We start from the raw sequence: 12,698 nt of genomic DNA on the forward strand, positions 1-12,698 counted from the left end.
GCATTCACAGGCACGGTCCAAGTCAGGCACACCCTGACACTGGGCTGATACTGAACAGTTTGCACAACAATGTTGCTAGGACATTTGACAGCTATGGAGGGGTGGGATAGCAGAACAATTAACCTGTATCTAGCATCGTTACTCAAAAATGTTTTGGAGATTATTTTCAGGGAAAAAGATACCTCTTATCATACAGGTTTTAAATAAGTACTTCCCTAAAGCTCTGGTATGAAAATACACAGCAGTTGTTCCGGTCTGTAAAACTACAGAAGTGTGGATTTAATGGAGTACAAGGGAAGCACACCAGGTAAGAGTTAAAAGAGTTTTTATTATAAATTAACAAACTCACTGAAAGCATGTCACACACCAATGTCCCTACATATATATTTCCTAATATCTTATATTCTAATCCTACACTGTTTACAAATCCCTAAAGCAGCCTCTTAAGGGTTAATTGCCTTCATGAACTAAAATAACAAGTATCGTTTTAAGGGAAACTACAAGGGTCTGTCTGTGGTAGAAGGGGAGGTAGGATTAGGTGGAAGACCTTACTCTCTGGAAAGATAAACCATCAATGTAACATCTGTTACAACACCAGAAATCCAAAGCCCCAAGTGCAGGTGAGCTTTAAAATAGTATTCAGTGCTCTCAAGTTACACAAAGGAAATGGGAGTCGACTTCTTGCCCTATCTAATGTACTTACTTACATTTTCAGCTATTCATGTAAAATATGAGCTTGTTTACACTGCATGTTAGCTATTTATGATACCCTAAAAATGTTTTTCTTACATATCAATGGAGTGCATTCCAAGATGATTACAAGCATTTCCATTTACATAATATTAAAAACTGTAATGCATTAGGAAACTTGATATGACAGAAAACAAATTATATCCTTGGAGCTATATATTCACAGATCACAATCATTTTATTTCTGTATAACATCCTGCTCTATATTTCTGTATAAAGAGTTACAGCAGTTTCCTGTAAAAATTCAGAATATTTCAAGACTTCAGGCTTTATCTTCAAGTTGTTCAGCTGATAGTTACAAATCGTGGACCACTGCTCAAGAACACAAAAAACCTGACTTTCAAACTCCATCATACACAGCATGTAGTGCCCCTATGACATGATGTCAAGATCGTTCAGGTATTTCTCATGGGTTAATTTTGCTTCAACAGATTTCTGCTTTGCACCTTGTCCCAAAGCTAGCATAAACTCCATACCAGGTACTCTATGTAATTCAGCTGAATCAAGTGTTTATACCCACACCTGGTCCATATCAGTTTGAAAGCACAGTAACTGTGCAACAGTAACAGCCAGGACTAGGACATGACTTCAAGAAGAGCTAGGGATAACTTTGTGCGAGGTACTCCTCTTTCTCAAAGAGGACTGAACAAAAATCAGAAATCCTTCACGAGCTAAGATTTAACACATACCTTACCATTTTCACATCAGATGGAAAGAATGCTTCAGCTTTTCTTTTAACCCCCCGGCCCCCCCCAAAAATCACACCATATATTCATACACAATCACCTGACTCCTACACATCCAAGCCCAATCAAAACAAAACAGCATGCTGCACACCCATTTTTTCCCTTAAGGGGAGAACAAACCACACCTAACAGGCATTAAGAAAAACACCAAACATTAGAAAATACTATGATATAATGGGGATTTAAATATATATATATAAAATAATACCATAAGCAAAATGTTAATCTGTATGAAATAGATTTGTGTATCTCATATCAAAAAATAATTGTTCTTCTGCCATTTGCCAGGCAGGTTAATCTAAATTAATTCCCAGGCAGAAAACTGACTCGGTGATTAGCACAGAGTGCTAACTAAGCAGCAAAGAAAAGCAGAAATTAAAACAAACATAGTAAAACAGTTAAGCAGAAATATTACATATACAAAGGGAGCACATTTGCTGATAAAGTTGACATTTCTAAAGGAAGCTTTAACCTTAACATTTTACATTTAAACAAAGCTTGCTATGCAACAGGTATTTCTTAAACTCCCAAAGATAAGGTTTCATCTATTTTTTGTGGAAAGTCTAAGCACTTCACAGCATACTCTAGTTTGACAGGTTCTCCACATGTGGGTAACATACGTATTCCATCTTTTCCCCTTTCCCATTTTAATCTCCTCCAACACACTCCTCCAACACACTCCTCCAACACACTCCTCCAACACACTCCTCCAACACACTCCTCCAACACACTCCTCCAACACACTCCTCCAACACACTCCTCCAACACACTCCTCCAACACACTCCTCCAACACACTCCTCCAACACACTCCTCCAACACACTCCTCCAACACACTCCTCCAACACACTCCTCCAACACACTCCTCCAACACACTCCTCCAACACACTCCTCCAACACACTCCTCCAACACACTCCTCCAACACACTCCTCCAACACACTCCTCCAACACACTCCTCCAACACACTCCTCCAACACACTCCTCCAACACACTCCTCCAACACACTCCTCCAACACACTCCTCCAACACACTCCTCCAACACACTCCTCCAACACACTCCTCCAACACACTCCTCCAACACACTCCTCCAACACACTCCTCCAACACACTCCTCCAACACACTCCTCCAACACACTCCTCCAACACACTCCTCCAACACACTCCTCCAACACACTCCTCCAACACACTCCTCCAACACACTCCTCCAACACACTCCTCCAACACACTCCTCCAACACACTCCTCCAACACACTCCTCCAACACACTCCTCCAACACACTCCTCCAACACACTCCTCCAACACACTCCTCCAACACACTCCTCCAACACACTCCTCCAACACACTCCTCCAACACACTCCTCCAACACACTCCTCCAACACACTCCTCCAACACACTCCTCCAACACACTCCTCCAACACACTCCTCCAACACACTCCTCCAACACACTCCTCCAACACACTCCTCCAACACACTCCTCCAACACACTCCTCCAACACACTCCTCCAACACACTCCTCCAACACACTCCTCCAACACACTCCTCCAACACACTCCTCCAACACACTCCTCCAACACACTCCTCCAACACACTCCTCCAACACACTCCTCCAACACACTCCTCCAACACACTCCTCCAACACACTCCTCCAACACACTCCTCCAACACACTCCTCCAACACACTCCTCCAACACACTCCTCCAACACACTCCTCCAACACACTCCTCCAACACAACACATCTCCCTCCAGCAGAGAGCAGCCAGTTTCACTTATTTACAGAAGAATTTATGCCCGTCTGAAAAAACACCAGCCCCCTCATCTGCAAGGACATGCCTGGATAACTTACTGAGATACACCTCAGATGTTGCACCAAACACTTGAAAGTCAGTTAAAGATGCACTGCATAGCACCAGAAGGGTATTTACATTCTTGTTGGGAAGGACACATTATTTTAAAATAAATTTGAAGGTAACATTTCCAGTGGTAAAGATACTATTTCATAGTGTCATTCTAAATTTTTTGACAGAAAGCCTTTAAGCAGTTAAAAGCAATATTCAATCTCGGTACACCTCACTAGCGTAAGTCACCATAATTGCTGAAGGAAATAACTAAGTCTATGTCTGCATGGCAGAAAGCACCATGGTAATTAACCCTGCAGAGATACTAATTAATCTAGGCAGGGTGCCACGGTAACATGACTACTCTGCTGCCTCAGGGATCTCCCCATGCCAATGTATCATGCCATTTGGTCATCTCCACCCCCACCCCCTGCAAGCTGTCCCTTTCACATGAAAGAAGTCTTACACCAAAGATGAGCCCCCCATGGAAGGATGCTTCCTCTCAGCAGCTATCATACAGATCTTTTTTATTTAGGCCTGTGACCTACAGCAGACAATAACGAGATGTACATTGCACTAATACTTAATGAACAGTAAAAATCAACTGGTATTACTGAGGATCCTAGTCTGCTAGGAGGAGGAACATGAGAGGGTATATCCTTGGGCCCAGCAGAGAAGGTCCAGGACTGCACCTCAGAGGAGCTATGTGTAATAACGGTGATTGTCTGCCAATCACCTGCAGCAATTCAACCCACAACATTTTAATTTTTCATCTGGTCTCAAAACAGAGCAAATAGACTGTAGTGTTAGTGTGTAAATGTTCACAAATTAGTAGCAGATCAATGGTGTGGTTGTTATCACATTTTAAAAAGTTAAATTGTTGCCAAAGCAACTTTAATTTCAACCTTCTGGTGATAAAACAAATCTTGGGCTAAAGCCAGAACACACTTATCTGCTGTACCTGATGCCACATCTTGGTACAGAGACCAGCTCTTCATGTACTGCAAATGGACTTTGAGCTTCTTGTGACTTGTTGAAACACATGCCATAAATAATAGCGTACTCAGCAGTAGCTTGACGTGCCTGTCCCAATAGGAACTGATTTCTGAGCTGTCAAAAAGTAGGAGGGAAGGGGAACATCTGACATACAATACAACCTGCAGTAGAACAGAGTCTCATAACCTGTCCAACAACACAGGATGGAAAGATACAGAAGGGTCATTCACTGTGACACAGACAAGCCAAAGCCAGGGAAAAGTATTTTACTGCCAAGTACAACAGGCAATCTCAGAGTCTGAACACCCCTGTGCAGACCCCTCTTCTGCCTCCCCACCAATCCACATCTAAAAATGAGGCATTTCCAAGACAATCCTGTTCATATCTCTCAAGAAATGCAGACATTATGCAAAGCACAGCTCTATGAATTTATGCATGAGTTACTTTAGCGAGGGGACTCACATTGCTGGTAAATGGGATACACCAGCTCAGCTAGAACCTGGCAGGTAAGGCTTACTTCTCACATTTCAGTCCTTTTGCACAGGCAGAGGTCACAGCGCGAGAAAGGGTGGCTTCACCTTGGTCCAGGGCCTGCACTACAGCCACCAGAAACCAGTAACTGGTTTCAACAAGTAGGCTGTTTCTTGTGACAAAAGCACAGGGACAATTCAGTCTAGTATAAGGTGTGCTGCACTGAGACAGGGAGAAACCACATCGAACAAGCAGCAGCAAAACCCTCCTTGAGCCTTTCATGCTCTCATGAGAGTGGACAAGTACTCAAATAAGTCTGTTCCAGCACTGATGAATGCAAATCCTACACCACTGTAAAAATCATTATCATTAATTTAAGAGAAACTAAACTGCATTTGGTAAGTAGGCGTTGAAGTAGCAGTTCTCACACTTAGACCCAAAGTAGGACAGCTCATGAAAAATGAAAAGGTGTCATAAAAGACACATTTGCTACCTGATCGATTTCAAAAACAGTAAGACTTTTTCACAGGCATCTGATGCACACGTAAGTTTGAGACGGACTAATAAAAGGCTGTCTCCTTCAGTTTTTAAATTTTTTTTTTTACTCAAAGGCTGCGTGTGAATTGTGCACAGTAAAAGTGACAATCTAGGTAAAGTTTCAGTCTCCAACCAACAAACACTGTCAACATTGTGACAAAACAGTGAAATACAGCAAATCGTAAAAAGAGATGTGCTGAACCTTAACACCTTTAGCTGTCAAATCAGGTGAAACTGACTCACCGCTGTACCCTCAGAGGCTAGATACTTGTCCCACTTGCTCTGCCAGTACCTTCCCTATACAAGCTATGGAGTTCACCATTGACTTTCTGAATGGAGATCTTTGCTTGGCAGGACAAACAGTGCCACGACACAAGCACCACTGCCAGGGAGATTTTCAGCCAGCAGACAGCAATCTGAGCTTTAACCAGAAGTGGGCAAACTTCTGACAAACTGTACAAATATCCACTCTAACAACTGAGGCTGCTATCACTGATAAGATTCACTGACAGTGCTAAAGCTCATCCAGTGCTTTCTTTCATCCCATCTGCACATAAATCACTGCTTATGGACAGCTTCATCCTTATACAGGACTCATGCCCAGAGAGTAAGAGGAAGTAGTCATTAGCACACCCAAGTTTTGTTTGTGGGGACTTTTTCCCTTCTTTTTCACATGTCCCCTTCTGCAGGCAGATCTCATTCTTTGTTCTGTCCACAAAACTAAGTTACCAAAACTCAGCCTAGATTTAAAAACATAATGTACTTCCTAGGGCTCTAAAGCAGGATGGGCTTTACAAAGCCAGTTTAGTTGAGATTTCAAGGTTAGCCAAGGAACGGAAGGAGAAGGGGGTATCACTGCTGAAACACTGGTGTGAAGTGACCTAAAAGTGGTTCAAGAAAGAAGGAAAACTAGGAAGACTCAAAGCTACAGATCATCTTCATTTAACTTTTCACAATACACCAGTTATATCCTGTACTCCACCCTTTACCGAGTTATATCTTTTGCTTGTTCACATTACCGTATCATGAAACACCTCTGACAAGAAACAACACACCTGATCAATCCGTGCTTGCTTCCTTAAGGAGAGCAGAGGTTAGGAGAGGGCATGAAAGTCGTTCTTTTGTCTTGCAAAGTGGAGAATGAAACTGAAAAGGACCATAAAATACTGTCTTGCTTGCCTAGTTCATAGGTCAGATAGCCTCTCACCTGCCTGTAGGACACCGGCACAGGGACACAGGCTGCTCCTGATGACACCCACCCGCTTACTCCTCTGGTCTTATCTAAGCTGGGCAAGCAGAGGAAGGGCAGGAAAGGGACCTGACAGCTTTTAAAAGGCAGAAGACGCTTCAGTAAGTAATCTTAACCTTCAAAATTAAGTTAAAGATACAGAGCAGATTGCCATTATCTCCAGAAACAGCAGCTCAGAAACACTAATAACCTTGATGGACCTCAGAAATTCTTAATTGCTAGATTTCAAGTGACAAAAGCAGAACTCCATAAAAATTCTGTTTCTTCATGCTATTTCCCCATCCTCATGGAAAATGAAAACATTGCCCAGCTGTCAAGCACCACTGTATACTTTAATGGGTATAACACAACTATAGCTAACAACAATGAAATAGGCAGTTGATGTGCTCTAGAATCACGCCAAGAACCTGCATTTTAGGAAATCCATATCCCTCACCTATCCATCTCTGTGTCTAGCCCTGGAGGCTGAAGCTCCCCTTACAGGGGGACAGGCCACTTTCCAATACTTTGAGTTGGCAGGAGAAAAAGACAACAGGGCTCATGTCCTCCTCTAGCACCAAGACAAACCTTGGACCAGGTCATTTGGCTTTGTAGCTTGGGCTTTCCATATGCATAGTACATAGCTGGCTTTGGGATTTTCCAACAGATCTTACCACCATCTCCCTAGTGATATTCCAGAGTTTATATTCCTAAGGGATGGGATTTTTGGAAGAGCTATTGGTAAACCAGCCTCCAAAATCCAGCACTGTTTGGGAATGACACTCAACACCCACCACACACTCCTGTAATAGCTCTGAGAAATTTCTGGTACTGAACCAAGACAAGAATAAGCCTCTGTCATAAAAGCAATGAATTGATGAACACCAAGCTGCACAGTGCTACTGTGTGGTATGGTCCTTGCTACAGCAGGCTATAAGGAGAGCAATCCTCGAATGTGTAAACATAATCACATATTGCTGAGGGCCACTGTCATGGCAATGCCGTTTCCCTTGTGCAAAAGGAAAAAAAACCCAGTTGTCTCATCAGACGTTCTGAATAAATAACTTGAACAGCAGAAGTTAAAAATAAAGTAATTCTGAATTTACCTCCTGTGAAGCAAACTGATTCAGACTAACTACTGTATGTTCTAACACCTTCAAGAGCACCATGTTCTAGACATGGCGATATATTTTGGACAAGGGATGGTAGACAAAACCAAGAATTTCCAGGGATTCAGTGACCAGGAAAATTAAGCGAACAAGCATGTGGCCTCCAATGGAAAGGCCAGATCATTCTTCAGAGTTCCACCACTAGCTCTTAAGAGAAAAAGCTTTCCCCAATTTAATTTCAAGCCCTGTCACTCTTAAGAGTCTGTCCCTCAGAAACAAAGCAGAAAAGCAGTAGCTCCTAGCATAAGCAAGAAAGACTAGCAATGAGAGGACAAGCACAAGACATGTGATGCTGGTCAGGATGTTCTTGTGTTAGAATTGTTATAATTGCTAGCATATTCAGCAATGGCACAGATTAGAAACTCTGCAAAAGAAAGCATACACAAATGGCAATATTCTTGTCCCTTCTGCCAAAAAATAAGCAGGGAGACTACTACAAGAGCAGTATTCACTCTCTCATACAGAAAATATATACATTAAACACTGAATTTTCAGGCTCCATCTCACAGATATTGATGTTGTAATCTAACAACCTAATCTCTCAAACTAGACTAGGGGAAAACACAGGAGTGAACTGTGTTATTTCAGGCATATGTTTCCCTTGAACAACCAAAAGAATAATACAAAAATCGCAAAAATCCCCTCTACACACACAGTCCATAAAACATGAAGGTTATACAGCAAAGTAACCTCAGCCAATTCCGCCTGAAAAGTTGCAGGCTCTCCTTCGCAAGTGCAGCCAGCAGAAGGCGGGGAGGGAGAGGACAGAGTGGAAAAGCAGATGAAAAAGCCAGCACAAGCTTTGCAACACTGCTTCATCATGTCAGTGTGAAGGCTCAGCCTGCTTGCGGGTACTCAGGGTCACTGCGGATGAAAGATCACCAACTTAATTGTCACCCTGCCACAGCTTCTGCCTAGCAGACTTTGATTTGTGCGGGACTATCCGAGTTGTTGCAGCATTTTGCAAACAGTTTGTCCACCAGAAAGACATACCGACAGAGGTAGTTCACACACACACAGAGGCATGCACACTTTCTAATACTTCCCCAACATTAAGTACTGCCATTCAAAAACAAATCACCACTTCAAGCCACAAGTACTCTCCCATGTAGTCAGATTTTAAACAGTCCATTAGATTGTAACACCGAAACCTACTCAGTGACACAAATCAGATCAAATTTCATTATTTCATGAAAAAGTGGGGAAAAAAAAAAACCAGACTAAACTTACAGGGCTGTTAGTCCACCGCTTCTCTCTAGCACACCATACATCACTGAACTGCAATGCCTGAAACGGTAACTTGACCTCTCTGGGAAGGTGGGCGGTATTATACAAGCTGAAACATTAGAAACATGCATAATTACGCTGGGTATTTGCCACACATTCTTTCATCCGTGAACCAATACGAATGGAAAAGTTACACTGACACTCCAGGCTTAGATTATGTCCAAACCAACAATTAGGAAGATATTTCATGTGGGCCTGAGAGAACTAAATTTTCAGAGCAGGAGAAATTTTCTTTGGATTTAAGCTGTGAATGTGTTACAAAGGTGAAATGACAGTGCTGCCAGCTCAAAGCCAAGACAACAGTGGGCTACACCAGGGATTTGCAGCCTTCTTCCCCATCACTGAGTTCACAGTGTAAATTTGTTCTACTCCATCCCCATGTACCCATTCATGCAGCACTTCTGGGGATGCCTGCCAGAGCACCCGACACATTCCATCATTAATCATTCACCCATTTCTGCACTTTGATGCCTCTCCTGCACACCTGTGTGGTGCCTGCCTGCTCCTCAGCACAACCACACACCTCTGTCAGACCACAGGCCTTTTTAGCAGAAGCAGTCCATCCATAGGGCTGGCTGGGATGAAAACACCACTGGAATGACAAAAGGGGCAGGTGAACAAAGAGAAAAGACCATGCTTGCTCCTAGCTGCACAGACAACCATGGCTCACATCACAGTTGCTCATGATTATGACAGTATCTCCTTCACAGCAAGCACACAGAGTGCCCTTTGTATGTAACCTTCTCTTCCCTTCAAGCAAAGCAGCATTCCTCCTTTTGAGTTTTGGGTGGCAGAACCAGAAGAGAATGAAATACTGCAAGCCAATATTCACAGTCACAGCTTAAAAAAAGTAGATGACATTTTCAGAACTTTTAAGTCTAGAAGACAACACAAAATGCAATTTTTTCTTAACAGGGAAAAAATGCAGTTCCCAAAGATAGAACTGTGCACACTTACCTAACTACAGTCCTCTCCTGTTACATCAAGCTCTCCTATTCCTCAAACTCAAAACGTAGCCACACTCCTAACCAAGTGAGATGCAGCAACATCTATGATTGCTGCGATGCCGGTTGCCCCTCAACTTATTTTGATACCATCATCCACATGTTGCTGTTGTGGGCAAGTGACTTGCCTATCCCCTTTCCACACTTAGAGCATTCTTGATTCAGCCATTTAATTTTTGCTGCTTGCCACAAAGAGATGTGGCATACATGGTATTTATTTTGGCTAACTCCCTACGCATTAGGGGCAACACATGCATCTGGAACTCTGTTCCAGCAGAGACACATGAACAATTCCAGAATAATTCTTCTGTTTTGTAGTTCACACAGCCCAGCTTCCTCCACCTCTCCCCCTTCATTATATACCTCCAAAACCTTTGAAGATCATAGCAATGCATATATTAAAGTACCCCTCAATACATGTAAGTCAGATTTAGAAGTTTAAGATTTGTGTTTCCTCTTTATGCAGGATAACCATATGTCAGGGAACATGAGTTGCCACATTAAACACACAGAAATAAAGTAAAAAGAGCAAATTTTTTCCACATGTATCTTAAATCTTGTAGTTGATCTGCAGTCAATTAAAAGACAGAGCAACCCTCTTAAGCCTGACCTAAAGTATCTATTCAAAATGTTTGAGCTGCACGATGAAAAGGCCTTAAACAAAAGTGGTATGCAATGAAGAGAAAAAGTGATGTGCATTCAGAACAGAAAATGCTACAGAGTGAAGACCTGAGTTTGCATCAAATCCAGGTTGGAATCGTTTAACTGCTACTATGTAAGAGCAGGAATTCCTCAAGTTGTTTTCACTATTTGCTTTTTCATTAAACACAAGAGAAGGGAAAAGTCAACACTATAGTTTTAAGGTTCCAATTTAGAAGTGGTTTGATAACAACCTTTCCCAAGTCATTCTTCCAGGAAAGAGTTGTTGGAGCACAGAGCTAATTAGGGCTTGTCAGTTAAGCTCATTCTGCTGCTTTGTTCAGAAAACCTAGACAAATAGCTTAACCATGGATAGACCTGGGGGCCTTTCACAAATATTTTGTATTCCACTGCAAGCTTAGGCACATTACATAAACATCTGGAGTACCCACTAGAAATGTGAACACCTCCCCCTCTGCCCTGCAGTGAGTGTCTTCATGACACCGTTTCATCAACAGTGACAGAAAGAAAACAGTATTATAGAGGGCATCCATCAAAAAAAAAATGTCATCTACAGCTTGTCTATACATACACAAGGGTTTGGGGGGAAAGGGAGGAGGGGAAATTCAGGTGCATAAACAAGTTCTCCAATTCTCCTTATCAGTGATTAGATTCTGAAAGAAAGAAAGTGCATTGTATCATTAGTAAGAAACTGTTTCAAGAAGAGTTGGAGACTAGACTGCTCTGGGGGAAACAGCAGTGAGAATCAGGTATGTTAGTCTTCTCCCTGGAGGTACAGTCCAGTTTGGAATTTCTCTTGGCATCCAGAACTTAAGACAATGCCAAGTCATCCTAGTGTACTCTTGACACAACCAGACTGAGAGCACAGAGAAAACCACAGACACTGTATAAAACCTGGGCATCTACAAAAGCTCCCAGCTGTGTTGACCATGCCAGGGTCCATAATTAATCAACCAGCTGATCACAATGCAGGGGATACTTTGATATCACATTTCACAGCATAGCTGTATTGGAGTCAAGGAGATACCTGCTGTGTGAGCCAAGCTATAAGGAGGGAAAGGCACACAGTTCTCTCTGCCTTCCTGAAAGTCCTAAATCAGCAAGGTCAGCACCTTCAGCTTAGACTGCAAAGATGACTGCAGAATTGCAGCTACGAAGCCTAACCACTGGGTAATTTTTAAGGTATCTGTTTATTTTTCGAAGCTGTATCTTAACGTATATTTCAGGAACTGCATAATAGGTGCAGCTTAGTTACCTTAAAACACTCCCTTTACAAAACCAGGGAAACAAAGTCTTCCTCTTCACTGCCACTCCACAGGAGAGCACTGAAAGCTTTTGGCGAGACAAGGGCAGTAGCAGACAACCAGTGACATAAACCATTGTTCACTTTTTGTTGCACTGAGTAATAATCACGATTTAAAAATACACAAAATCCATGCATTTGTTAAACATGAAAGAAACTGTCCTCAAGAGCTGGATGCTCTGAGATCACATTTCAAAGCAATGCGGTATCATTCTGTTAATCTTTTGGGAAAACCAGCATGGATATTCTGCTTTAGTGTGATTAAGGCAGGAATTCCAGCCTCTCCATTGTGACCTTCCACAGAAACCTCAGGGGTCAAGAGTAACAGCTTGTATGTGTTGTGCTGCAATGCTAATGTATCTGTACTATCAACAAAAGCCTTCTTTAACAATAGGACCAACAAGTTTTGGAGGGGAAAGGGGAGATCGATACATACACTTTAAGACTGCCACAGAACAGCTTCTACACAATCTTAAGGAAAAAAAGTTGTTCTTCTACAGGTAGTTGCAGAAATTTCATTTTTGCTATGCAGTTGGAAAAAAGTTTACAGATATACTTACATGTTTATTTTCAACAAATACCCATACCCTACAATAAATAAAAGACTCCTTTCTTAGAGCAATGGTTAATGAACAAAATGAAGCTGAAAGGCTACTTTCTTGCTCTAACAGTGAAGTGCTAGGCAGAGAGAAGGAGGGTTTGGGGAAAAGA

The 12,698-nt window shown here is 42.2% G+C and overlaps 1 long non-coding RNA gene across 1 annotated transcript in view; it reads right to left on the minus strand.

Moving 5' to 3' along the window:
• Positions 1 to 12,698, minus strand: part of LOC141973401 (uncharacterized) — a 78,900-nt gene that overhangs the window by 45,115 nt on the left and 21,087 nt on the right. The window lies entirely within an intron of this gene.

This window comes from Athene noctua, chromosome Z, assembly GCF_965140245.1.
Source record: "Athene noctua chromosome Z, bAthNoc1.hap1.1, whole genome shotgun sequence".
Lineage (NCBI taxonomy): Eukaryota > Metazoa > Chordata > Aves > Strigiformes > Strigidae > Athene > Athene noctua.